Source organism: Labeo rohita, chromosome 23, assembly GCF_022985175.1.
Source record: "Labeo rohita strain BAU-BD-2019 chromosome 23, IGBB_LRoh.1.0, whole genome shotgun sequence".
Classification (NCBI taxonomy): Eukaryota; Metazoa; Chordata; class Actinopteri; order Cypriniformes; family Cyprinidae; genus Labeo; species Labeo rohita.
The window spans coordinates 12,306,396-12,331,091 of NC_066891.1; the positions used below are offsets into that span (position 1 = coordinate 12,306,396).

The window sequence follows — 24,696 nt, forward strand, 5'->3', positions numbered from 1 at the left end:
GGGACAGAAAGCATTTCTTGCGTGTCCGTGTACTCGGCAAGGGGAGATGGGCCCTGCAGGCTTTGAAACATGAGGCTTCAGAGATAACATTTCACGTCCAATAGTGCTGCCTAACCATGCAGCCCACATGAAATAAGCCCTTGGTCTCCGTTTTGGCTTTCATTTTCAGCATTTTAAGTCGACAGACTCTTGAAAATGAGCTGAAAATAGATCTAAAAGTGCACATTCCGGATCTTTTTGGTCCATTCATTGAAAGCTCTTTTCACTGGATGCACATTCCTGAACGTTTAAAGGTGTGTTTTTTATTTATAAACCGTGAATTCTGAACATACAGTTGTAACTTACAGTTTCCTGCAGGACTTGTTTTTCTAGCTAAATCACAACAAAAAATACAAAAGACTTAAATAAGCGCAGTTGAAGCACTTGTGTCGTGCCAAATATGCAGTTAAAAAAATAAAATAAAATCTATGATAAAAGAAGAAGAAGATATCAAAATTGGATTTAAGATTTGGATTCTGTGGAAGCCCGTTTCTGCCACTAAATTAAAAAAGAATTTCAGAAAATAAATGCAACTTTTTAACTCACAATTATGACTTTTTGTGATACAAACATGCAATTTTTTCTTACAGTTGTGAGTTATTAAGTCAGAATTGCAAGATATGAAAACAATTCTGACTTATCAACTTGCAATTCTGAGAAAATGTCACGGTTCTGACTTTATACAGTTGAGGTCAAAAGTTTACATCCCCCTTTCAGAATCTGCAAAATGTTAATTCTACCAAAATAAGAGGGATCATACAAAATGCATGTTATTGTTTATTTAGTACTGACCTGAATAAGATATGTTACATTAAAGATGTTTACATATAGTCCACAGGAGAAAATAATAACTGAATTTATAAAAATGACCTGGTTCAAAAGTTTACATCCCCTTGATTCTTAACAGCATGTTCTTACCTGAATGATCCACAGCTTTTTTTTTTTTTTTGTGATAGTTTTTCATGAGTCCCTTGTTTGTCTGAACATTTTAACTGCCTGCTGTTTTTCAGAAATATCCTTTAGGTCCCACAAATTCTTTAGTTTTCCAGCATTTTTGTGTATTTTAACCCTTTCCAACAATGACTGTGTGATTTTGAAATCCTTTTTTACACACTGAGGACAACTGATGCTCCAGAAGGAAACACAACACATTAAGGGCCAGGGGGATGAAAACTTTTGAACAGAATGGAGATGTGTACATTTTTGCCTAAATATTAGTACTGCCCTTCAGAGGCTACAGAAGATAGTTACATGTTTCCCAGAAGAACAAATAAGTTTAATTTACCCTGATCTTCAAATTCAAAAAGTTTTCACCCCTGGCTCTTAATGCATCGCGATTCCTTCTGAAGCTTCAGCGAGTGTTTGAACCTTCTGTAATAGCATATGAGTCCCTCATTTGTCCTCAGTATGAAAAGATGGATCTCAAAATCATACAGTCATTGTTGGAAAGGATTCAAATACACAAAAATGCTGAAAAATCAAATAATTTGTAGGACCTGAAGGATTTTTCTGAAGAACACTGGGCAGTTTAACTGCTCAGGACAAACAAGGGACTAATGCACAGCTATCACTCTTAAAGTTTATATCAACTATAAACTCACAATTGGGAGAAAAATTCAGAGGCTCGAGAAAAAAAGTCTGAAGACGGAGAATTGCAAGTTTATATCTCACAATTCTAATTTGCGAGAAAAAAAGTCAGAATTGCTTCCATAGAAAAAATATGAAAAATAAATACTATGTATTTTTTAAAGATTACTTTTTAATGATTCTAAAATTAGAAAGAAAGAAGATTATGTAAAGTAAGAATGTTTTTTAAAGCAACTAAATCAAATAATCAACTTTTCTCTTTTCTCAAAATTAAAAAATATCAGCATGTTTCACTAACGTTTTAGTTTTTTCAGCTTCTCTTCATCTAATAAGATGAGAAGTGAACTGGCTTAATACCACTATAAAACAAGTAAGTTTAACGTCCATTTGTATTGCACCTCTTTTCCACCAGTGAATTTGTGATTTTACTAGATTTTATCAATTTGTAGTATGTAAAGTTGCCATTGGAGTATTTACACTTTATTTTATAAGTCTTGTGGAAAATGTACTCACTTTGTAGACTTGCAAGTAGTTTTATTAGTATTATTTTATTATGCTAAGCCTGAGGTAAAACCAGGTGTTTTGTTCCGATTTGTTTTTCCACAGATCAAATGGAAAAGTGCCATACTCCTGTAACAACCTATAAATATATCTCCAAGTTTTTTTGCCAGATCAAGCCTTAAAATGTGGTTTTATTGCAGAATCTTGTTGTTGTGAGACATAGCTTCTAGTTTACGTTTCAGTTAATAATAGTTCTGCACACACAGCTGTGACACAAATTAGCACTTTGGGCAAAAGATCAGTTGGCTCGGTTTCCGTAAGCACCAGTGTATCGCCAGGGCATGAGAGGCAGAAACACACACACACAGACACGTGTACAATTTTAAGGCTGGGCGTGCATGTTTATGACCACGTATGGGGAGACAGATCTCTTGTTCTCTTGGTGTGGGTCACACGGTGAATAATTGGCAGAAGGTGTTAGGGGTGTTACTCGCGCTGTTCACTGTGAACTCGTTTCCTGCAAAGGCCACTGGGCGAAGAGAGAGCGAAAGATCCACGCTCATCCGGGTCATCTCCGCCACTGTTCCCTTGAGGGCCACACATAAGATATCAATTAGCCAATCAGGGCCGTGCCAGGAGCATTTTGCTCGCAGATTTGTTGGGAGAGTGAAATGGATGTTGAGGCTCAGGGCCGTGATAACAGCACCAGCACAACTGGAGGACAACAGTTCAAACCAGTTCCTTCTCATTACTAGTGGAATTTCCTCTGCCCTGATTGAAGTTTCAGCATATTGTTACCACGTTCTTTCATTCTGAAATGCTTCTGTAGTGTAGTTTAAAGGATTAGTTCACATAACAAAGACTATTCTGTCATCATTTGCCTCATGTTGTTTCAATCCACATGTGAACTTCCTTTTAAACTCTTTAACTCAAAATTGGACGGTTTTAGATGCTCTTTTTTAGTTGCAGTGATTCAAGCTCTCAAGCTTTCAAAGGCATCATAAAAGTATCAAAGAATTGTCCATGTGCTGTAATCCAAATCTTCTGAACTCAAACAATGGATTGGTATGTGGAAAAGACAAAAATTTCAGTTGTTGTTCGCTAAAAACGTTGACATGATTTGTAAGCTTCGCTTATGGTAACAATGACTGATGAATGAATTGTTTTTTTTTTTTTAATCAAAGTCTTTCAATGATTTGATTCAGTTCACAAAAACAGTCTGAATGATTTATTAATAAATCGATTTCTCAAGTACAACTAATGACTTTAATTTCAGTATGTTCATCAAAGCTATTGCACAGTTTCAGACTTGGAATATAATGCATAGATCATACTTTTAAGATAGTTTAATGGTCATTTTTGACATTTAACACTCCCAGTTCTCATTTACTTTTAGTATATTGGAAAGGTTGGCCAGGATATTCTTCAGAACTTCACCTTTGAAGAAAGAAGGTCGTACTGTTTTGAAACGGCGTTGACTAAATGAGAATTTTATTTTTATTTTTAGGTGAACTGTCCCTTTAAGAGCTTGTGTCATAGAAACTGTGCTTTACACTTAGCCGAGCTATGACCAGAACTTCAAAGTCACTTGATTTACGGGAAAGACCATTTCTGTCATCATTTAACCCCAGGATTGTTTCAGAAGTGACTTCCAGAAATGTACTGATTTATATGGTGACCTCAATTACGATCAGTCGCATGAGTTGGCAGAAGAGTTTTGACGGGGGTTTTTTTTGAAGTCAGATCCGAACATCATGAATTCGTTTAATAAAAAATGTGATATTGATATTCTATTTTTAATCAAAAAGCATAGAACGGAATGCAGCTATAATCAAAGTGACGCCATTTAGCTCCTCTCTGCTAAGTTAATGGAATCTTCCTAATGTTTACTGGGAAGCATCAATCATGCAAAAATCTATTGTAGCATTAGCCTTGAAAGAACAGTAATAATAAAAACGTTATAATGGCCTCAGCTTCCTTACTATAAATCATGCTGGTGTGTTTGTGCGTGCGTGAGTTTCTATGTATGTGAATTGGGTATTAACTTCATAAAATATGCCATTTCAGTCTTTTCAGTCCATTGAGGACTCAAAGGATATTGATATAATATTGACCAATGCTCGTCGTTTGTGGCTCATGTTTCTTTTTAACCTTTTGTGTCAGCTGAGCAGAGTGTATGACAGCGTGTATTTCTGTTTGACTGCATCGGTTCCGGCACCTTTGGCCGTGACTCACAGCGGGTTTCTGCTCGATAGCCACTCAACATTGTGTTGTAAATCAACTGCAAATGCATAAAAACCGTGTCAAGAGGGAGATTTACTGTAACACTGAAAATCCTTTTAAACAAATATTAAAATAAGGCAAAAAGCCGTCTGAAAGTCGTTTAAGAGGTCATTGCACCTCAGTTTAGAGGCGTGCGGCGAGAGCTGACAATGCATGTGAATTTACATTGGTATTAGCATTTGATTGATGACACAATGCATGCATGCGGCTTTCATTAAGTGTATTGGGGGGGTGGGGGTGTCCACAACATACAGTGCCAACACAAGTCATTCTTAGCTGGTTGACAAGCTACAGGACACTTGGGGAAAATTCACATTTATGTGGTATTTCAGCAAAAAACTGAATCCTATTTGCTGAAAACTCATGATCCGGTTTACACTGGTATACCGCTGCACAGTGCATATTAAGTCATCTTCTAAAAACTGGCCTGCAAGATGAGGAATTGCGGCGTGCAAATTGCACACACTGCTCATTTTTGGTTGTGTTTGTGCCGTTACCTCATTTGCATAATTCTTTTAATGAATTAAGGGTTAAAACAATGCAGACAGCACATGCAAATAAACGGCGTCATCCTGATAGACAGCACAATTGGGATTTGTGGCATGGCAGATAGTTAAAATGCACCAAATTTAACCGTGATGCTCGTATGAATGACGCACGTTTGACTCTGAAACACGTAACAATTTTTATTTCATAATTCATAATGTTTTTTTTTTTTTTTTTTTTAAGAATTTACCATGGAATTCCATGATTTCATTATTTTGTATGTGTATTCTTTTTTGTATTACATTTGCATTGTTTTATTTTCCTAATTCACGCCAATTGAATAGCAATTCAAAGCTGTTTTGTATATTTACTAAAGTATTGGTATATGTTACCATCATTATACTGTAGTATAACCACATTACTCTTTTGTACAAAAAAATTATCACATGCATATCAAGGTTATTAATAACTAAAACTTAAAACATAGAACAGTTTTGCTACTTGAAATAAAATAAACTATTATAAAATATAAAAAAACTTAAACTTTTGTAACTGTTGTATAATTATTTTTTTATAATAAATTATTAGCTAGCTGCCAAGGAAACATTTATCATTTATATTACACTCGCCCTCCAATCTCATTTTCTCCTCCAATGTTGAAATTGTTCTACATCGCTGCAGGAGTACCGACCCAGTGTTTACAAAGTGAAAATGCAAAGAAGGTCAAAAGTCCTTTACAAAAAAAAGTAAAACAGCGATGTAGGACGATTTGGAGAAAATGAGATGGGAGTTTTTCGACGTACCCTGTATTGCGTAACTATATTGGCCTGGATTACACGCTAGACAAGACAAGCATTTGAGGTTAAAAATAAAAATAACGATCGTTTCACTAGATAAGACCCTTATTCTTTGTCTGGGATCGTGTAGAGCCCTTTTGAAGCTGCGGTTAAACTGCATTTTGGAAGTTCAAACTCGGGGGCACCATAGAAGTCCACTATATGGAGAACATTCCTGAAATGTTTTCCTCAAGAAACATAATTTCTTTACATCTGAAGAAAGACAGACATGACAGACATGAACATCTTAGATGACAAGAGGGTGAGTACAAGTAAATTTGTGTTCTGGAAGTGAACTTCTCCTTTAAATAACTGAAACTAAATTATCTCAAAGAAAAAACAAAACTAAACATACACTCTAAAAATGCTGGGTTGTTTCAACACAACTTTGGGTCAAATATGGACAGCTGTTGGGTTAAATTTACAATATGTTTTTTTGATGCAAAAGTTGGGTTAGTCCATATTTGCCACAAAGTTGGATTGAGACAACCCAGCATTTTTTTTTAGTGTGTATAGTCTTATTTAAAAAAACAAACAAACAAAAAAAAACACCTTAAAAATGGCAAAGCACAACTAAATTCTTAAAACCTTAACCAAAATTAACCACACAATTTATAAATAAATTCTAATGCAAAAAATGTGTAAATAAATAATGATAATAATAATAAAATATAAATAAAAAATATATTGTGTATATACGGTATAAGCGCACTATATATAGTTTTTTTTTTAATGAATAATGATGTATATTGATATATGCGCTCACACAAAATACTATAGGAGGTTAAGAATAAAGGTCTTAGTCCGAGGAGCGTGCTGACCAGTGAGAGGGCCGTCTGTTGTCTGCATGGACTCTGAGCCAGCCTTGTATCCACTTCACAGTAGAGAGAGCCTGAGGAAACCTCTCCATTACACAGCTAAAAGCTAAACGTTCAGCGCTGCTCCCACACAGTGGGAGGAGAAGATAATACTCTGAAAGTCAGGGGAGAAAAAAACGCTGAAATTAATAAAGCTTTTTAGTCAGCATAATAAGTCATTTTGAACTCAACTGAAGAGAGCAACAAAACAAATAATATTTTGGGGAGAGAATACATGTATTTTAATGCCTTCAAGCAAAACTAATTAAAGACGACACCTCATTTACATAAATAAGCATTATAATTTGCATGGAGGCACCAGGGAATATGCGCAGAAAAGAAAGCAATATTTTGCAGTCTGCTAATTTCATTTTATTTAGGATTTAAGCTTAATAAAGATTCATTTTGGAGGGGAAGGGAATAATCAAAGGGGGGGAATGTGAACTATCTCCAAAGATGCAGCAGCCCCTATTCAAAGGGGCCTTTCAGAGTCAGCAGAAGACTCCTAATCAGGAGTGGCACTTCCTGGCTCCACTCCAGCACCAACTCCTTGAAAGGTAAAAAATTTTAGAGCCCAATTTATTAGTATGCAGTTCCGGCATCGGTGGCTGAATTAATGGCGCTGACTGATAATGACTGTAATCGTGGCACAAATGGGGTGTTGAAATAGCAAACAACGGCCACAAGGCATGTAATGGAGCTTTTATTAATTACTCAAGCCCCGGCTCCAGCTAGAGCTCCAGGATTTACAGTGGCACCGCCAGCCGGTGGGCAAAGGTGGGCCAGGTGGGATCCTGCCGTGACACAGTCAGAATCAGCGTCCATCCGGGAGCGTGGGGCAGGGGAAGGGCGCTCTCGCTCGCTCGTGCTCGCTTTGAAAGTGCTTTATAATGCAGGACAGATTCTGCGGGATGCACGGCTACATTAACGTGGCACTTTTAGGCTCCAAGCAGCCATCATGCTCGCATCCATGGGCTTGGTAATACTAGTGATTATAAAGCATTAAATGCATTTACATAGTATAACAATAGTATATAAAATAATACACTCTTAAAAATAAAGGTGCTTCAAAAGGTTCTTCACAGTGATGCCATACCATTTTAGGTTCCACAAAGAACCATTCACTCAAAGGTTCTTTGAAGAACCATCTCTTTTTTACCTTTTTATGACAAAACAGAAAGGTTCTTCAGATGTTAAAGGTTCTTTATGGAACCATTTAGACAAAAAAGGTTCTTCTATGGCATTGTGAAGCACCTTTATTTTTAAGTGTAGGAAACTAAACTTCAAGGAAACTAAATCCAGAATTATCTGAGGACAAGTTACACCCAATGCCAGTAAACCAATATCTAACATACAGTTTACTCCGGGAGGAAACACATGAAATATATACATCCTTCAGAATCTAATACAATGAAATAGAAATCTTTCATAACAATGTAGGTCTTAACAATCATTTTTTATCAATTTAACATATCCTTGCTGAATAAAAGTATTGATTTCTTTCAAAAAAAAAAAAAAGGAAAAATCATACTGACCCCAAACTTTTGAAAGGGAGTGTATATTGTTACAAAAAAAAATTCTATTTTAAATAAATGCTGTGTTTGTAACTTTTTATTTATCAGACAATCCTGTCAAAATAACACAGTTTTGTATTTTAATGTGTTTCCTCCTTAAATTGTATGTTACATATTAGCTAACCTATGTTGGGTGTAACTTGTTCCCAGGAAATTTTGGTGTTAGTTTCCTCAAAGAAATTGTTAGAGATGGATTTGAAATATGCGATGAGTCACATGTTTCCCAGTGATACCAGGATTAGCTGACGAACATCTTTATTTCACACAATACAATATGACCCAAATAAAATGTTGCATATTATAGAGATGACCTGTACAGTAGATGCATATGTTAACAAAATCATAGCAGAAGAGTTGAGAAAAGGGCCAAGTGTTGCAAAGCCGCAGTCACTTACGAGATGTCCTAATATTTTAGCCTATATTGTTCTCAGCAGTAAAAGCTTGCATTGTACGGCAGGCGAGACTGTTCACACGTCAACCCATCAACAAGAGAGGGTTGATTAAAAATGCTCTTTATTACCCACCGATTCCTTAATGGAGGATAGACTTTAAAAATGGAAGAAACAATTAGAGTTTTACTGCTTTGTGGGCACTGCTGATTTCTATAAATCACACCAAGGGTGTAAATTTCCCAATAAAAGACAGCGGCACTCCTCGCATGTGTAATCAACAAGTACACAAGCACATTCACACCCTATTCGGAACACATTTGTCTTTTGAGGTAAACTACACACCGTTTGAAAGGGAACACAACAAACTCTTAACGGCCTAGGATAGAGTACAAAACAATGTGTGTGTTTTTTTGTTTTTTTTTGTTTTTTTTTAAATAAAACAAATACAAAACAGAGACTTTTTAAAATTAATGGACAGTGAAAGGGAGTGCCAAACATTAAGTTTGATTGTCATCCACCGTAGGTCATATTGTTACTCATAATAATTCTTTTTAGATGTATAGTTTTCTATTTATAGATCAGTTCTGAAATTTTACCAAACTAAATAAAGTTTAAAAACTTCGGTAAACATTACTTAAACATCAGTCAAACTAAGCATAAAAATATGTAGACACAATTTGCTAAATAAAAAAAGGTGCAAATATATAAATTAAATTCCATAAAAAAAAAAAATACGCCTTTGATATTTTTATTTTAAGGAACATCAGGGTGAAAATCATCCAACGATTGTTTGCAAACTAATTCTTTTTTAAATTCTTTTTACATTAAAACAAGTTAATAATTAAGAACCCATTTAAATGACAATGTGTTTATGCCAATTTTGTATGATTTTAGATTTTAAGCTAGGCTAATTTTATGTTAGTGGTTTATCAAACACAGGATTTCTGCTTCTATTGCTTTGAAATGTTTGGAAAATGGATAAACCAAATTGTACTCCTCCTTTGGAAGCTTGTTTATGTAGTTTGTTTGTTAGGGTCTTGGTCAGAATTACACGCTAATTAGTTTTACCACTTGGGTAGCTTGTAAAAACACTCATTGGTAATATGTTGTAGAGTGTAAAATTAGAATATTTTTGTTGGAAAAAAAAAACAAAAAAAAAAAACTGATACTCATCCTTTTTTGTGTTCCCTCTCTCTCCTTCAACCCTCCCAACCCCCCTCCATGTCGCACCAAAAAGCATATACACCCACACAGACTCACTACAAAGAGAGCAGCTGGGTTTTATTCCAGAGAATAAAAGCAATAATGGTTGGAAGCCTTTGAAATCATTAATAGATAAAAAGAACGAATGATCACGTTACATCTGGAGCAAGAATAAAGCTTGATCCCTTCTCCTCTCAGATCCGCCGTTCAGAAAAGATTTAGTTGAAACCAACTTGTTTGTTGCGGATGTGCGATGGGTATGAATGACTCAATCAACATTGCAGAACGTTCACAAAACGGTAGTCACGTGTGTGTGTGTGTGTGTGTGTGTTTGTGTGTGTTCGAGAGCAACGATAATTGATGTAAGTCAGGGAGGTACCTGGTATAGATAGTGTGGTTTGGGGAAAAATCCAGCTCTTCTAGTTCAGACTTTGATTTGAATGCATGTGACCTAACCCTAAGTTTTGTAAATAGGTTATGCTGTGTTGTGTTGTTATCACACACGGGAACGTAGAGAAATTTTATGTAACAGTTCAGAACTTTTTTTTATCCTGAAGCCCATGTCAACACTCCTGTACCAATGTGTTTAAACCTGCATTTCTCTCTTTCCGCAATGTGCAGAAAATTGCACAGGTGGAGACAGGTGGTGTATTGTTAGGAAAATTATTAATTTGGATTTGATAATGAGAAGTTGGCATGTTACACATTCCCTCCCTGTATTGCTGTGATTAAGCCATGCAGCTGTAGTCACAGGTTGTTATTTGCATGCACAGATCAGCAGATATCCCAAAAATTCATTCTTTCATTTTGAGGGATGAACGGACTCTGTCATTAACTTTCCTTATTCGTGACGCAGTGTCTTATCTTTGTTATTAATGGGTGTGTTGTGTTTTTCAACCCTTTCCTTATTGAACTAAAATGCCTTTTTTTGTTGTTTTTTTGCCACCCTCTTTTCGTCAACCTGTGTAAAGATAAACGTTGTTTCATTGTTTTATTGAACATTGACAAACCTAGATAAGGTTTTCCTGTATAACAGGTGACCACGGATCTAAACACGACGGTTACCTGGCAATGCAAACATACGCTCTTTATTCTTTTCATATGCCAGGGCCTTCAAATACCTTGAAGTTCACAATACATGCTTGATCCCCCCCCATCTGGAGATAAATATCCAGATCAATGCAGTGACAGAATTTATTCAGTGTGAATCTCTGTGAATCATAGCTACGGTAATACGCATATTGCGTAAATGAATCATCGTTCATTTATTTAATATCGAGACATCAGTAAGAACGATTGGTTTCTCTTGTGCCTTTTTGGGTGTGTGCTTTCTTCTTTTCTTTTCTTTTTTTTTGTTTTGTTTGTGAGATCATGCTTAAAAAATGTAGTGAAAAACATTTCGTGTCACGACAGGTCATCCTGTCCTCAAGCATAATGAAGTGAATATTTTTATGTCAAACATCGCACTCTCAAAAGCATGCAATAAACCTTCGTGTCATGTCATTGTTTCTGCTTTCTGAATCCACAGGAACAAGATATAAACTTGACAACTGTATTTTTCTGTAATAAAATGTGATTATTTTATTTATTTTTTTTTTGGATAAATTAATTGTTTAATTATTGTAGGTTTTTGTTAAACCCTCCCTTCTTTTTAAGGAAGGTTAAATCAATATTTAACACTACAATTTCACAATGTTTTATTATACTAGCGTTCAAATGTATTTTATGCTCACAAAAATATGCTGTATAGTAATAAAACAGAATAAAACAGCAATATATTATAATATAATATAATATAATAACAGGTAACACTTTAGTATAGGGAACATTCTAACTATTAACTAGTTGTTTATTAGCATGCCAATTCATAACATACTGGCTATTTATTAATACTTATAAAACACATATTCTGCACGATCATATTCTATATCCCTAATCCTACCCAATACCCAAATTTAACAACTACCTTACTAACTACTAATAAGCAGCAAATTAGTAGTTTATTTTGGCATACTTAATGATTTATTAATAGCAAGAATTGGACCTTAAAATAAAGTGTGACCATATAATATAATATAATATAATATAATATAATAAAAAATGTTTCTTATTATTGTTAAATTTATTCCAGTGATGGCAATGCTGAATTACATTTTACATTATGTCACATGATCTTTCAGAAATCATTTTAATATGCTGATTTGATTCACAAGAAACATATTCTAATATTATCATTGAAAACAGTTGTGCTGCTTTATATATTTGTGGAAACCCTGATACATTTTTGTTAGGATTTTTTTTTATTAAAAAATTGCATGCATGCATTTTTATGCATCCTTGTTGAATTAAAGCAATCATTTCTTAAAAAAAAAAAACTTACTGATGGCAATCTTTTGAACTCTAATGTGCGTCATTGCATTATGCTCATATATTTTTTTTTCCAGACAAAAGGAGGAGAGGGGTAAATACATCAATAACGTTATATCATGTAGTATTTATGTGTGGTAGTAGGATATTTGATGTAATACTATTGATTTGAGTACAGTAGGTTTAGTTTGTGAGTGTGGGGGTATGCGCCTCATATCACACAGAAACAAAGTCAGAGAGAGAGAGAGAGAGAAATATATATATATATAATTGTGTCCATGTTTGAACACTTCCTGTTGAATTCAGGTGTGTACAGTATGTGTTACATGTTTCTGAGTCTACATTTACCTCAGATGCCAGGGTCAGGAGATTATAAAAGGACTATAATCTATCCACCCTTTCCTGGCACTCTAAATCAAGTTCATTCTCTATTTGGGCCATCTTCCAAGATGGTTTTAGAAAGGAATAATTTGAGGACCTGATTAATCAACCTCGTCAGTGTGTAAGACCAAAGGTCTTTGCAATGATGTCATTCCACAACAGCCACATGGACGGTTGGAATATGTAGCCAATAGGACATTTGAATGTTAATACGCAATCAGTTGATAATATTAAAACAAACATATTGTCATCAGTGGTGCTCTTATCATTTAGGCTGAAGTCCGTTTTGACTTTGTTTCTGTGTGATCTGAGGCGTAGTGAAGGCCCCATCCACAGTATACATCACAATAAGCTAATTAGCAATATAATTAGCATTGTAATTACCAGCTGCAATAATTACTTTTATTTATTATGTTTTTAGTGTATTTATCTGGTCTAAAAAACTCATCTGGTTATTAGTCTGTTCTTTAATTTGGAATTTCAAGCCTTTAATTCCGTTGTTTTCGCCCCTTATCTAAAACAAAAAAGCTTATTGAAGTGCATCAGTGTTTTAGGGTAAATAAAAATAACTCATATATATGGTAACCCATCTGTTTTATATTAATAGGTATATGACAGACTTCACCTGGTATAAAAAATATTTAACATACAAGATGCTGAAATCTACTTATTTCTTTTTTATCACTCACTCTCATGAAATCTGTTTTTCAGAGACTACACACTCCGCTTGTGTTTTACCCACAAACCCTTGTTTCTCTTGAAAGGATAGCATGCATAAATACACAATCTAATAAGAGCACAAGATGGATGATAATGCCTTTTTATTAACTTACGGAGTGGTTTGTTTGGGCAAATTGAAAGTCGTATTTTTCTCTCTAAACATCTAATTGGAGTTTTGACAGGTTTTACAATGAAATGAAAGTAGTTACTGTGCTGCGGAAACAGCACTGTTTATAAAATTCTGAGTGCGATACAAGCCACTGACAGCGCTGGTATAAAAAGATGCATTAAAAACGGTCACACAACCCGAATGTTGATTTGTCAAAGTGGCGAGGGGAGGCGTTTTTTAAAAGTTCATCAAAATCTTTGTTTGTGTTTCTGGTTTATGGTTTGGTGGTAAAAAAAAAAGCACCCATAACTGTGTCTCTTTGTCCTTACAGGCGTCAGCAGACAGCTATGTAAGAGTCTAGCGTGAACGTGCAAGCTAACTTTTGGCAAGTGACCCACAGGACCGAGTCAAAACTGGAGCACTCGATATATCTTCAAGGTCAGTGTCACAATGTACCATAATGCATCTGTAGTATATTAATAACTATTTTAGTGCTCAGTTACCTGATAAACACTCATATCAGGCATCTACCGGCTGATGTTGTTTGTTTTTTATGCAAATTATGGAGGTAAACAATGACTTGATTCATAAACGCATGGTTTGATGTTGTACCAGCACATACTATGGTTAGTTAAGCTGGATTTCCGGTGGTTAGTGAATAGGATGCAGGTTTTGGTGCCGAAATACCTCATGCTAAAGTAGCGTAACTGTTCAGTACGTTCTCATTGCTGTGTTATGTCAGTGAAGCAGATGAAGACACGACTATGTTTGGAATTGCCTCAGTTCGCCCAAAGCAGTAATGCTAACCGCAGCTCGTGTGGTAGTAGTGACTCTAAGCAATATTGAAGTCACACCTCTGGTTCACGAAACAACTTAATTGAGTCACACACACGGAGAAGCCCAGCCATGTCATAATACCCAGAGGCCTTGATTAATTAAGCCCTAAAAGCCCAGGAGCGCTCAATGTTCACCAGGTGCCTGTTCATCTGCCACTAGTTCCGCTTCTCAACCCATAAATACAATCCTGAGACATAAATGCAACTATATCTAGTAATAAAACATATAGGAACCAGTTAATCATCCAGGCTTAAATGTATTGCATTTTTAATATACTGAAGTTAATCTTTAGTAAATTAAAGAATTTTAGTTATTGTTTTTGTATTTTGCTGTGTATATCCTTTCGATTTGGTCAATTTAGTTAGCAAAAACTGTTCTTGTGTAAAAAGTTCTTGACATAAGAACTCTGTTGTAATGGAATTGTGTAAATTGTTTGTACTTCAGTCACAAAGATCATATTTCTAGCATGACTTGCTCATTCTGACTAGCGTTTAGCTTAGCTCAAGTTAACTTTTGCGATTTTGTTATTATGTTTATGTTCTGTATATGTGTGATGCATTTAGATGAGTTAATTAACTTGCTAGCAAAGCACTTCATTAAACCAGTGTTCATTCACTGTTTACCTTCAGTTCACATATCAGAGTCCCTAACGTTATTGAATATGATTGGATCATTTGAAACAATCATATTCTTTATAGATTGTTCTTTTCATAAAGCGTTGTTAGTACATGGTTAATGTTTTTTTTCTTGCCAATTTTTTGTTAGCGGTTTTAATTAAAATCTTTTATTCTTGTTGTGATGTGCACCTTTTGATTGTTTTTGAAATAAAAAAAATGATCACACTTTAGTTTTTTAAGGACCAGCTCTCACAATTAACTAGTTGCTAATTAGCATGGATATTACTAGCTTATTGGCTGTGTATTTGTACTTACAAAACAAATATTAATGCTTCATTCTGCGTAACCATATTTTAGATCCCTGACAAATTAAGAGTTAAATGAGGCAAATATCAGGGTTAAAAGTTAGTTAATAGTGAGAATTGCTCCTCAAACTAAAGTGTGACCAAAAATTCATTTTTGCTTCATTTTCAAAAGTGCAAATCATGATGATAATGAAATGTTTTTAATGACACAGTTGGGTAACTGATTACATGTTTTCTGAATTATGTAATCAGATTCCAAAAATTAAATACTTGTAATTAGATTAATTTCATTACATTTTAAAATACTTGATTTTAAAAGGCTGATTGCATGATTACATAGTTTTCACATAATATCAATACATTTTTTAATAATTTATTGATTCTCCTCAATTCCTCTTTAAACAAATATGTCATTTTTTTAGTAAGTGTTTTATTTTGATTGATGATTTATTTTAATTTTATATTTTTATGATTTAATTCATTATTACCTTTCATTAAACTCACATACCCCCTGCAGTTTCTTTACAAACCCCAGTTTGGGAAACCTTGACTTAATGTTTAATGCACTTCATGTTGTTAATTACAACAAGTGGAGTATATTTTCTTACTCTTTGTATTTTTACAGTTGAAGTTGCAGAATCTGCAAAATGTTAATTATTTGACCAAAAAAGAGGGATCATACAAAATGCATGTTATTTTTTTTTATTTAGTGCTAACCTGAAAAAGATATTTCACATAAAAGACATTTACAGATAGTCCAGAAGAGAAAATAATAGTATATGTATAAAAATGACCCAGTTCAAAGGTTTACATACACTTGAATCTTAATACTGTGTTATTGTGTTACCTAAAACATCCATTTTTTTTGTTTGTTTGTTTTTTGTTTAGCGATAGTTGTTTATGAGTCCCTTGTTTGTCCTGAACAGTAAAATCTTTCAGGTCCCACAAATTTGGTGTTTTTTCAACATTTTTGTTTATTTGAACCCTCTCCAACAATGACTGTATGATTATAACATCCATCTTTTCACACTGAGGATTAAGAGCTTGAGGGTGAAAACTTTTGGAATTTTAATATCAGGGTAAATTTCACTTATTTTGTCTCCTGGGAAACATGTATAACTATCTTCTGTAGCTTCTTAAAGGCAGTACTAAATGAAAAAATATGGTATTTAGGCAAAATAAAAAAAAAATGGACACATCTTCATTCTGTTCAAAAGTTTACACCCCTGGCTCCTAATGCATTGTCTGGAGCATCAGTGAGCGTTTGAACTTTCTGTAATAGTTGGATATGAGTCCCTCAGTTGTCCTTAGTGTGAGAAGGTGGATCTTAAAATCATGCGGTCATTGTTGGAAAGGGTTCAAATACACAAAAATGCTGAAAAACCACAGAATTTGTGGGACCTGAAGGATTTTTCTGAAGAACAGTGGGCAGTAAACTGTTCAGGACATGAATAATTATCGCTAAACAAACAAACAAACAAACAAAAACACAGATGTGGATCTTCCAAGTAACAAAACTGTATTAAGAATCAAGTGTGTGTAAACTTTTGAACAAGGTCATTTTTATAAATTCAACTATTATTTTCTCCTGTGGATATCTTATTCAGGTCAGTACTAAATAAAAAATAAAATGCATTTTGTATGGTCCCTCTTATTTTGGTAAAATAATGAACATTTTGCAGATTCTAATGAAAACTTTTGATATTAGTATAGTACTAGATTATCATGTTTAAATCAATGTGATAAAGGAGTTCATTCAGGCCAAAAGTAACCTAAAAGTAATCTAAAAGTAGTCTGATTATATAACCTAAAATGTGTAACGTAATGGATTATGTTACTAACTACAATTTTGTTCATGTAATTTGAAATCAGTAACAGACTACAATTTGTAAGTAATCTACCCAGCTGTAACTGCTGACCAAAATATGATGAGAAAAAAATAAATAAATAACAGCGCAACAATCAACAGTGTTTTTGAAGAAAAATGTATAAAGAAAATGTTTCAGATAACCCAAAAATAGTCAATAACATCTGGTATTTAGATATGTGAGCAGAAGCTGAGCAATATATGAAGCGCTTCGTTAACAAACGTTTTTGTCAGTAATTTTGTTAATGAGATTAGCAAGGCAGAAAAAAAACAGCATATAAGGACATTGTTTGCCAGTATTTCTGTCCTTCTGGGCATCTCACTGGTCCAGCAGGTGTTGTACGCCTTAACTAGTCATTGAGGAGTCATCACCTAAACCAGTGCTTACAGCCTCCCAATTCCCTCTAATCCAAAACAAGCAGATTTAGCCAGCTCTCTAGACCGCTCTCCACAAAACAAACACACCGGCCCCCTGCAGACTGCACCGATGCCCTCCTCCCTCCCTTCGCACCCCTACTGCTCGATGCTCGGTTAGCCAGGCTAAGTGAATAGGGAGAGGCAGGTCTCCATGGGTAACGGCTGCCATGGAGGCACCTGGCAGGAGAGCGAGAAGGATGCTGCGAGAGCCAGCAGGCGCACGCAGATGAGCGGGGAGATTTGGGGGCCGCGCTCTGCGTCTTTATCCCGCTCCCCTGCCGTTCAGGGGGTGGTCACCCCCGCCAGAGGGTGCGTCTGCCAAGAACTGAAGAATGTTAGCCCTGCGGCTCTGTGAGTGGGAATGAGCAGAAAATTGAAGTTAACAAGCATGCCGTATGCTAAGTGGTGACGAGAGTCCCCGAGCTTTCCGTTAGGGCCCCGGTCCAGCTTCCATTCTCCTCGTAGAGTCGCTGCCAGCATCCGTTGGCTCTGACTGCAGGCTGGAGGTGACCGGCATTATGCGTCTGTAGGCAAATTAAGACATCATGATCTCCTGTATACAAGATTCCTGTGATGCAGACGGATATAAAGGCGCATTTGTGCTGTTGGTCAGGAGTTTTTACCATTGAGTGCCATAGCAAAAGAAATTATATTTGACCTGATTTGTGTATCTGAGTTTGCAGTATGTATTGATTGTGAGGTAAAAAAAGATCATGTACTGTGAAATAATGGCAAGGCATAATGCAACCAATGTAGTTTGATTCATAAATTAATGACTCTTGTGAACTGGTTGCTTTTAATGAATCCAAAACATACAGTGTGGACAGTTCTTTTTAGTGAATCAGAACATACAGTACTAACAGTCTAGACTGATTCACAAACAAATGACTTTTATGAACCGATTCTTTTTAGTGAGTCAAAACATACCACACTGACAGTGTAGACTGATTCACAAACAAATGGCTTTTATGGACCAATTCTTTTTAGTGAATCAAAACATACAGCACTAGCAGTGTTAAATGATTCATAAACAAATTACATTTATGAAACAATTCTTTTTAGTGATTCAAAACGTACCACACTGGCAGTATAGACTGATTCACAAACAAATGGCTTTTATGGACCAGTTCTTTTTAGTGAATCAAAACATACAGCACTAGCAGTGTTAAATGATTCATAAACAAATTACTTTTATGAACCAATTCTTTTTAGTGATTCAAAACGTACCACACTGGCAGTATAGACTGATTCACAAACAGATTACTTTTATGAACCAATTCTTTTTAGTGAATCAAAACATACCACACTGACAGTGTAGACTGATTCACAAACAAATGACTTTTATGAACCAATCCTTTTTAGTGAATCAAAACATACAGCACTAACAGTGTTAAATGATTCATAAACAATGAACCAATTCTTTTTAGTGATTCAAAACAAACAAATTCACAAACAAATGACTTTTATGAACCAATTATTTTTAATGAATCAAAACATACCACACTGACAGTGTAGACTGATTCACAAACAAATGGCTTTTATGGACCAATTCTTTTTAGTGAATTAAAACATACAGCACTAGCAGTGTTAAATGATTCATAAACAAATTACTTTTATGAACCAATTCTTTTTAGTGATTCAAAACGTACCACACTGGCAGTATAGACTGATTCACAAACAAATGGCTTTTATGGACCAATTCTTTTTAGTGAATCAAAACATACAGCACTAGCAGTGTTAAATGATTCATAAACAAATTACTTTTATGAACCAATTCTTTTTAGTGATTCAAAACGTACAACACTAACAGTGAAGACTGATTCACAAACAAATGGCTTTTATGGACCAATTCTTTTTAGTGAATCAAAACAAACAACACTAACTTTGTAGACTGATTCCCAAAGAAATGACTTTTATGAATCGATTCTTTTTAGTGAATGAAAACATACGACACTGACACTGTAGACTGATTCAAAAACAAATTACTTTTATGAGCCAGTTTTTTTAGTGAATCAAAACATTCAGCACTAACTGTGTAGAGTGATTCACAAAAAAAATTATGAATCGGTTGTTTTTAGTGAATCAGAAACACACAGCATAACTAGCGTAGTCTGATTCACAAACTAGTGACTCTTATAAACCGTTCGTGACCAGTTTGGTCAGATTCATGAACTTATGACCCATTTTTTAGGAACTCAAAATATACAGCATGATCAGTGATCAGAGTTTCGGCTTTGAAACCATCTGAATCACTCACTACCGTATATAATGCTGAGCAGTAGCAGATATTTAACATTTAGCAGCAGCATTTCTTCCATGTGTAAGCAAAATGGATGCTATAACTTAAAAATACCCAAATGAATTATCTGAATTGAATTAAACTGAATCAAATTAAATCGCAAATTGAATTGAATCGAAAACCCAACCCAATTATTTTGAAATTAAATACTCAAAAGACACACATGTGTTTCCACATTCTGTTTAGTGTACTTTGACAGTGAATGCGTAGGTATTGTATTTTTTTTTGGAATATGAAACAATTGAAATACAAGGATTTTATCTTGCACCTCTTCCAAGCATTGTTCTTTTGGGAACAATTACCTTACTTTTGCACAATGGCCTGATATCCTGTTTTTCGGCCAAGGATATTATGCAGGACCACCGTGGTTGCGGTCAGTCACATGCCACGCACGCATCCTCCTGTAGCGGGCCGCCCCACCTCCTCTCCTTTATGCTGCAGTGTGCAGCCCAAGGGAGCGCTGTGCTCTATGTGTATAATAAGGGTAGCTGATATAATGAAGGTCATTGTAATCAGAGCTAATGTGCCAGGGAGTCGAGACACTTCGGCTTTATTTGAGGGTTAGGCCCAGCACCGCTGGCCCGGGGGGAGGAGGCTGATAGTGTTATCAGAACTAACCTGCCGCTAATAACGACACGCTCCTCTGTTCGTGTCAGCATCAGCCTGAACTTTCCCTGATATCTACAGTATAGAAGTAGGGAAGCGGATTGAGCTACTGAACGCTTCACATCTTACTTAAATCCCCTCCCCGGGTGTTTCAAGGTGCGCTGTTTTTCCCCTCTGTTTATTTTCAAACAGCAGAAGGAACGTGCCTGGTCTGCTTGATGTGCACTTAAAGGAATAGTTCATCTTAAAATCAAAACTCTCTTATTATTTACTCATTTACTTTACATTACAGTTTTGGAAACAACATAAGGGTGAGTAAATGATGAGAGAATTTCCTTTTTTGAGTGAACTGGTCTATTGTTGTTTGGACTGCGAGGAAGTGCTGTTAATGCTCATTTGTTTTGAACTGAACGATGGAGAGTAAGCTATTAAATAAGAGCCCACTCTAGAAAGTGATGGAACCTTTGCCCTTTTTTCTTTCCTCAGTGTTCTAACTGAAGTTAAATGATGGTGTCCCACAGCGTGGTATCATGGTCTGAATGGACCCCTAGGTGAATGATATATGGAATTTCTTTTGTCATTGAAATCTAGGCTGTATGGATATCAAAATGCTCTTTGTGCACTTAACTCATATGCTCTTGCAGTACAAGCCTTTGAACTTATGCAGATATATTTTTATAGAACAATGTACATTTGCATGCATTCCCTTTGTGCAGTCATTTCATTTAAAAAATGTTTTGTTAGGTTATACCAGTAAATATCATTTTTAAGGGTCAGATGAGGTTGATAAAATCTGCACATTTTTCCATTTTTATACAGTTTTATACATTTGTTTTATCAAATTTTATTTGATTATTTCTTAATATAAGCTTCTTAGTGATGGGAACTGTAAAACTGTTGACATATAAATAGATATATGTCTATAGATAATAATAATAATAATAATAATAATAATTATATGTATGTATAATTTATAAATAATAAATTAAAATAGATTTATATATTTATATTTGTTATTTTGTGATAATGATTTAATATTCATTATTTATTTTTTTAACTTTTTTTATTTTATCAAATTTTATTTGTTTATATTTTTAAATAAGCTTTGTCATGGGAACTGTGAAAATTTGACAGATAGATACATGGCTTATAAATAGATTTTAATAATAATAATAATAATAATAATATATGTATATGTAATTTATAAATAATACATAATTTTAATAAAAATATGTTTATATTATTTAATTGCTTTTATCATACTGATTTAATATTCATTATTTATTCATTATTTGTAACTTTTTTATTTTATCAAATTTTTGATTATTTTTTAAAATAAGCTTCTTTGTAATGGGAACTGCGAAAAGATTGACATAGATAGATTTTAATAATAATAATGATAATAAAAATATGTATAAATGTAAAAAAAAAACATTTTTTTCAAAAAAAAAAAAATTATAAATTTAAATGTATTATTTTTATTGTTTTGTTCATAATGATTTAATATTCATTATTTATTAAAGAATTTTTTTTTTTTTTTTTAACATTATTTTATCAAATTTTATTTCATTTTTTAATAAAATAAGCTTCTTTGTGGTGGGACCTGTGAGAATGTTGGCAGGGCCAGCAGAAAAAAAAAATCTTTATTGTTGATCCTTGAGTTTATTTGAAAGCTTTTTGAAATGTTCAATGAGCGCATTACTGTCTTCCAATCTTTTATTCCTCAGTGCTCCTACAAGAACATCAAACTGTACATTTGCCATGAACTCATGCGTCTTCAAAAAACAGGGGATTTCCTGCTGACAAGGCTCATAAAAAAGGATGAAAAAGAGATTGGCAGAGGCCCTAGTCTTCCACTTTTCATATTTCCCTTTTAAAAAGTGGCGCTCTGGTTCTGTGAGAGACATCAAAGAGGCCGAAGGAGGGCCAGGGAGCCTCTATTCACTTTTCCACCTCCATAAAAGCTTCCCATATCTAACCCCTAGTGACTGGCTGGCCCTATCATTCAAATGTCCCAGCACTCTTTGTGGCTTCCCCAGGACCACAGTGAAATGATCTCTTTTGTTGCGCATCATTAGTTCCATCTGTTGTGAGAGCCTGGCTGTCTGTTCCGAGGGCAGGCCGACGTGATGGTGGCCGGGGGCGACGCGAAAGGGCCGCGTCCCCGCGACTCGTGTCCCGACCTCGTCCTCCTCCTCCTGGAACATTGATGCTCCCTTTCTTTCCCTCCCTCTCTCTCTCCTCACAGATGACACTCTGTCTGTCACTGCTTACTTATTTATGCATCCGAGGAAGGCGAAGCATCTTGCGCACATTTTATTAAAACTGGGCTTTTTGCTCCCCACTGAAACAAAAACCTAAGTGTGTTTCGAATGAGAGATGGAGACTGACTTACATACGATGATGTCATGGGAACAAAAAATCTTTTTAATAAAACTAATGCAAAATAGAGTTTCATAGCCATTAAAGAATATTTATAGCCACTGGCCAGTGAGTTTTCGTATGCATGGTAGTATATTAGACGAGAGAGAGAAAAAAAACAAAAAAAAAATGTTATTCCTCTGAAGCTCGTGGGTGGATGCGAAGTGAAAAGAGATACAAATATTGTCCGTGTTTTCACAACACTGTATTAAAGTGGCTTTGGCTTGTGAATATTCATGAGGATAATGAAGTATCAACATAAAGCTGGACAGCAAAATTGTACTCCAAAGTCAAGAGGCAAACGTCTCAATTATTTGGTACATAACTAAAGGCTTATGCAAATGTGCAGTAAAAACAAAATTAAAACGGCTTTATTCATATTAATGAATTCAACATCTGTTTAATCTAATTTCATGCTGTGTATGGGGGAAAAAAAAAGAACCATTTTAGGTCCATAAACTCTGTCCGTTTTGTGTTCGTATAGGTGGTCACTGGCGTCTTCCAGTTTGGATTTTTCTTGCATCATGGTGTCTGTGATGCACCAAACAGATGTAACATTTTCTCTTGGCAAGGAAATATTTTATTCATGATTTACATGAATGATAAATCTCGTGAAAGTCTTAGTGCTGATGGGCATACGCAATTTAACATCTGTCTTCCTCAGAATAATTAATAGAGCAGCAGAACACAGGGGACTGAGGACTCTTCTTCTTGTTCACTTTCTGTAATTATTGTCAAAAACAAAGCAAGCCTAGATTTGCATCTTGCAGTTGACTCGCTGTTCTCTTGCCTAACAAAACAATGTTTAAAGAAGTGGTTTCCAGATTTGCTCAACTTGGAACTTTTGTTTAAACATTCTGTTGTGAGGTGAAAGTGATACTTTAAAACAACAGTTTTATTGTTCTCCTTTTTTATTTTTTTAACCCTCAAGTTGTGTTTGAGAACTTGAAGATAACATTTAGGAATCATTTTTACTTTAATTTTAGGCAAACTGATTATTTATATTACATATGCTTCGTCCTCTATAAAAAAGAATGAAATATAATAGTATTACATTTATTTATAATGTAATATTTATTATCATATTAAATGTCTTTAAATTAGAGTTAGAGGTTTTGAAAATGACATTTATGAATCAGATTTATACTTCATGACATTTGCTAATTTTTTAATTGATTTTTTGTATTATATCGTCCTACAGAAAAAAAAAATATATATATGTATATATATATATATAAAGTAAAATTTAAATATATATTATAAAACTATGTTACGGATATATGTGACCCTGGACCACAACACCAGTCTGAAGTAGCTGGGGTATATTTGTAGCAATAGCCAAAAATACATTGTATGGGTCAAAATTTTTGATTTTTGATAAAAGAAAAATCGATAATTTTGACCCATACAATGTATTGTTGGTTATTGCTACAAATATACCCATGCTACCTAAGACTGGTTTTGTGGTCCAGGGTCACATATAATATAAATATAATTTCAAATTTCAAATATCTTTGGGTTTCCATTAGGACACATTTTTCAGGGACCCACAATATAAAATATGAGTTGTAGTAAGTTAATTTTTCTGCGACCCCAAACATAAAAGAGTATAGTCTGTCTCTGTAGAACAGAAGGGTTAAAAGAAACCCCGGTGATGGCTTTAACCGTTTAAAGTAATGCGGTTTGTTGAGGCTGCTACCACACCCGTTCTCTCTGAACACGGTCCCTGGTGTTTGAACAGGATTGGCTGAGGTCCATATGGCTGCGAGTTCAGCTCTCTCAGTGCTGTTTTGTGATGACGGGCCCAAGGCTGCTCTCTTTTGAAGCGAGCTGTGAGTCGGCTAGGCCGGTGGTGTCGTAGCTCAAAACGGTTTGGGTTCAAGCAGCGAGCCGCAGAGGTCATCCGATATGACCTGACCTCATATGTAACACTTTGGTCTAAAAGTGAGCTAATCCTTTCCTGTGGGATCAATGTAACGTCTGGCTAATGCT

At 34.9% G+C, this 24,696-nt stretch overlaps 1 protein-coding gene across 15 annotated transcripts in view; it reads left to right on the forward strand.

The window, feature by feature from the left end:
* Positions 1 to 24,696, forward strand: part of casz1 (castor zinc finger 1) — a 234,777-nt gene that overhangs the window by 52,983 nt on the left and 157,098 nt on the right. For all 15 annotated transcript variants that reach the window (XM_051097448.1, XM_051097449.1, XM_051097441.1 and 12 more), the window contains exon 3: positions 13,667 to 13,773. The gene's annotated coding sequence lies outside the window, so the exon portion shown is untranslated. The remainder of the gene's footprint in view (positions 1 to 13,666; positions 13,774 to 24,696) is intronic.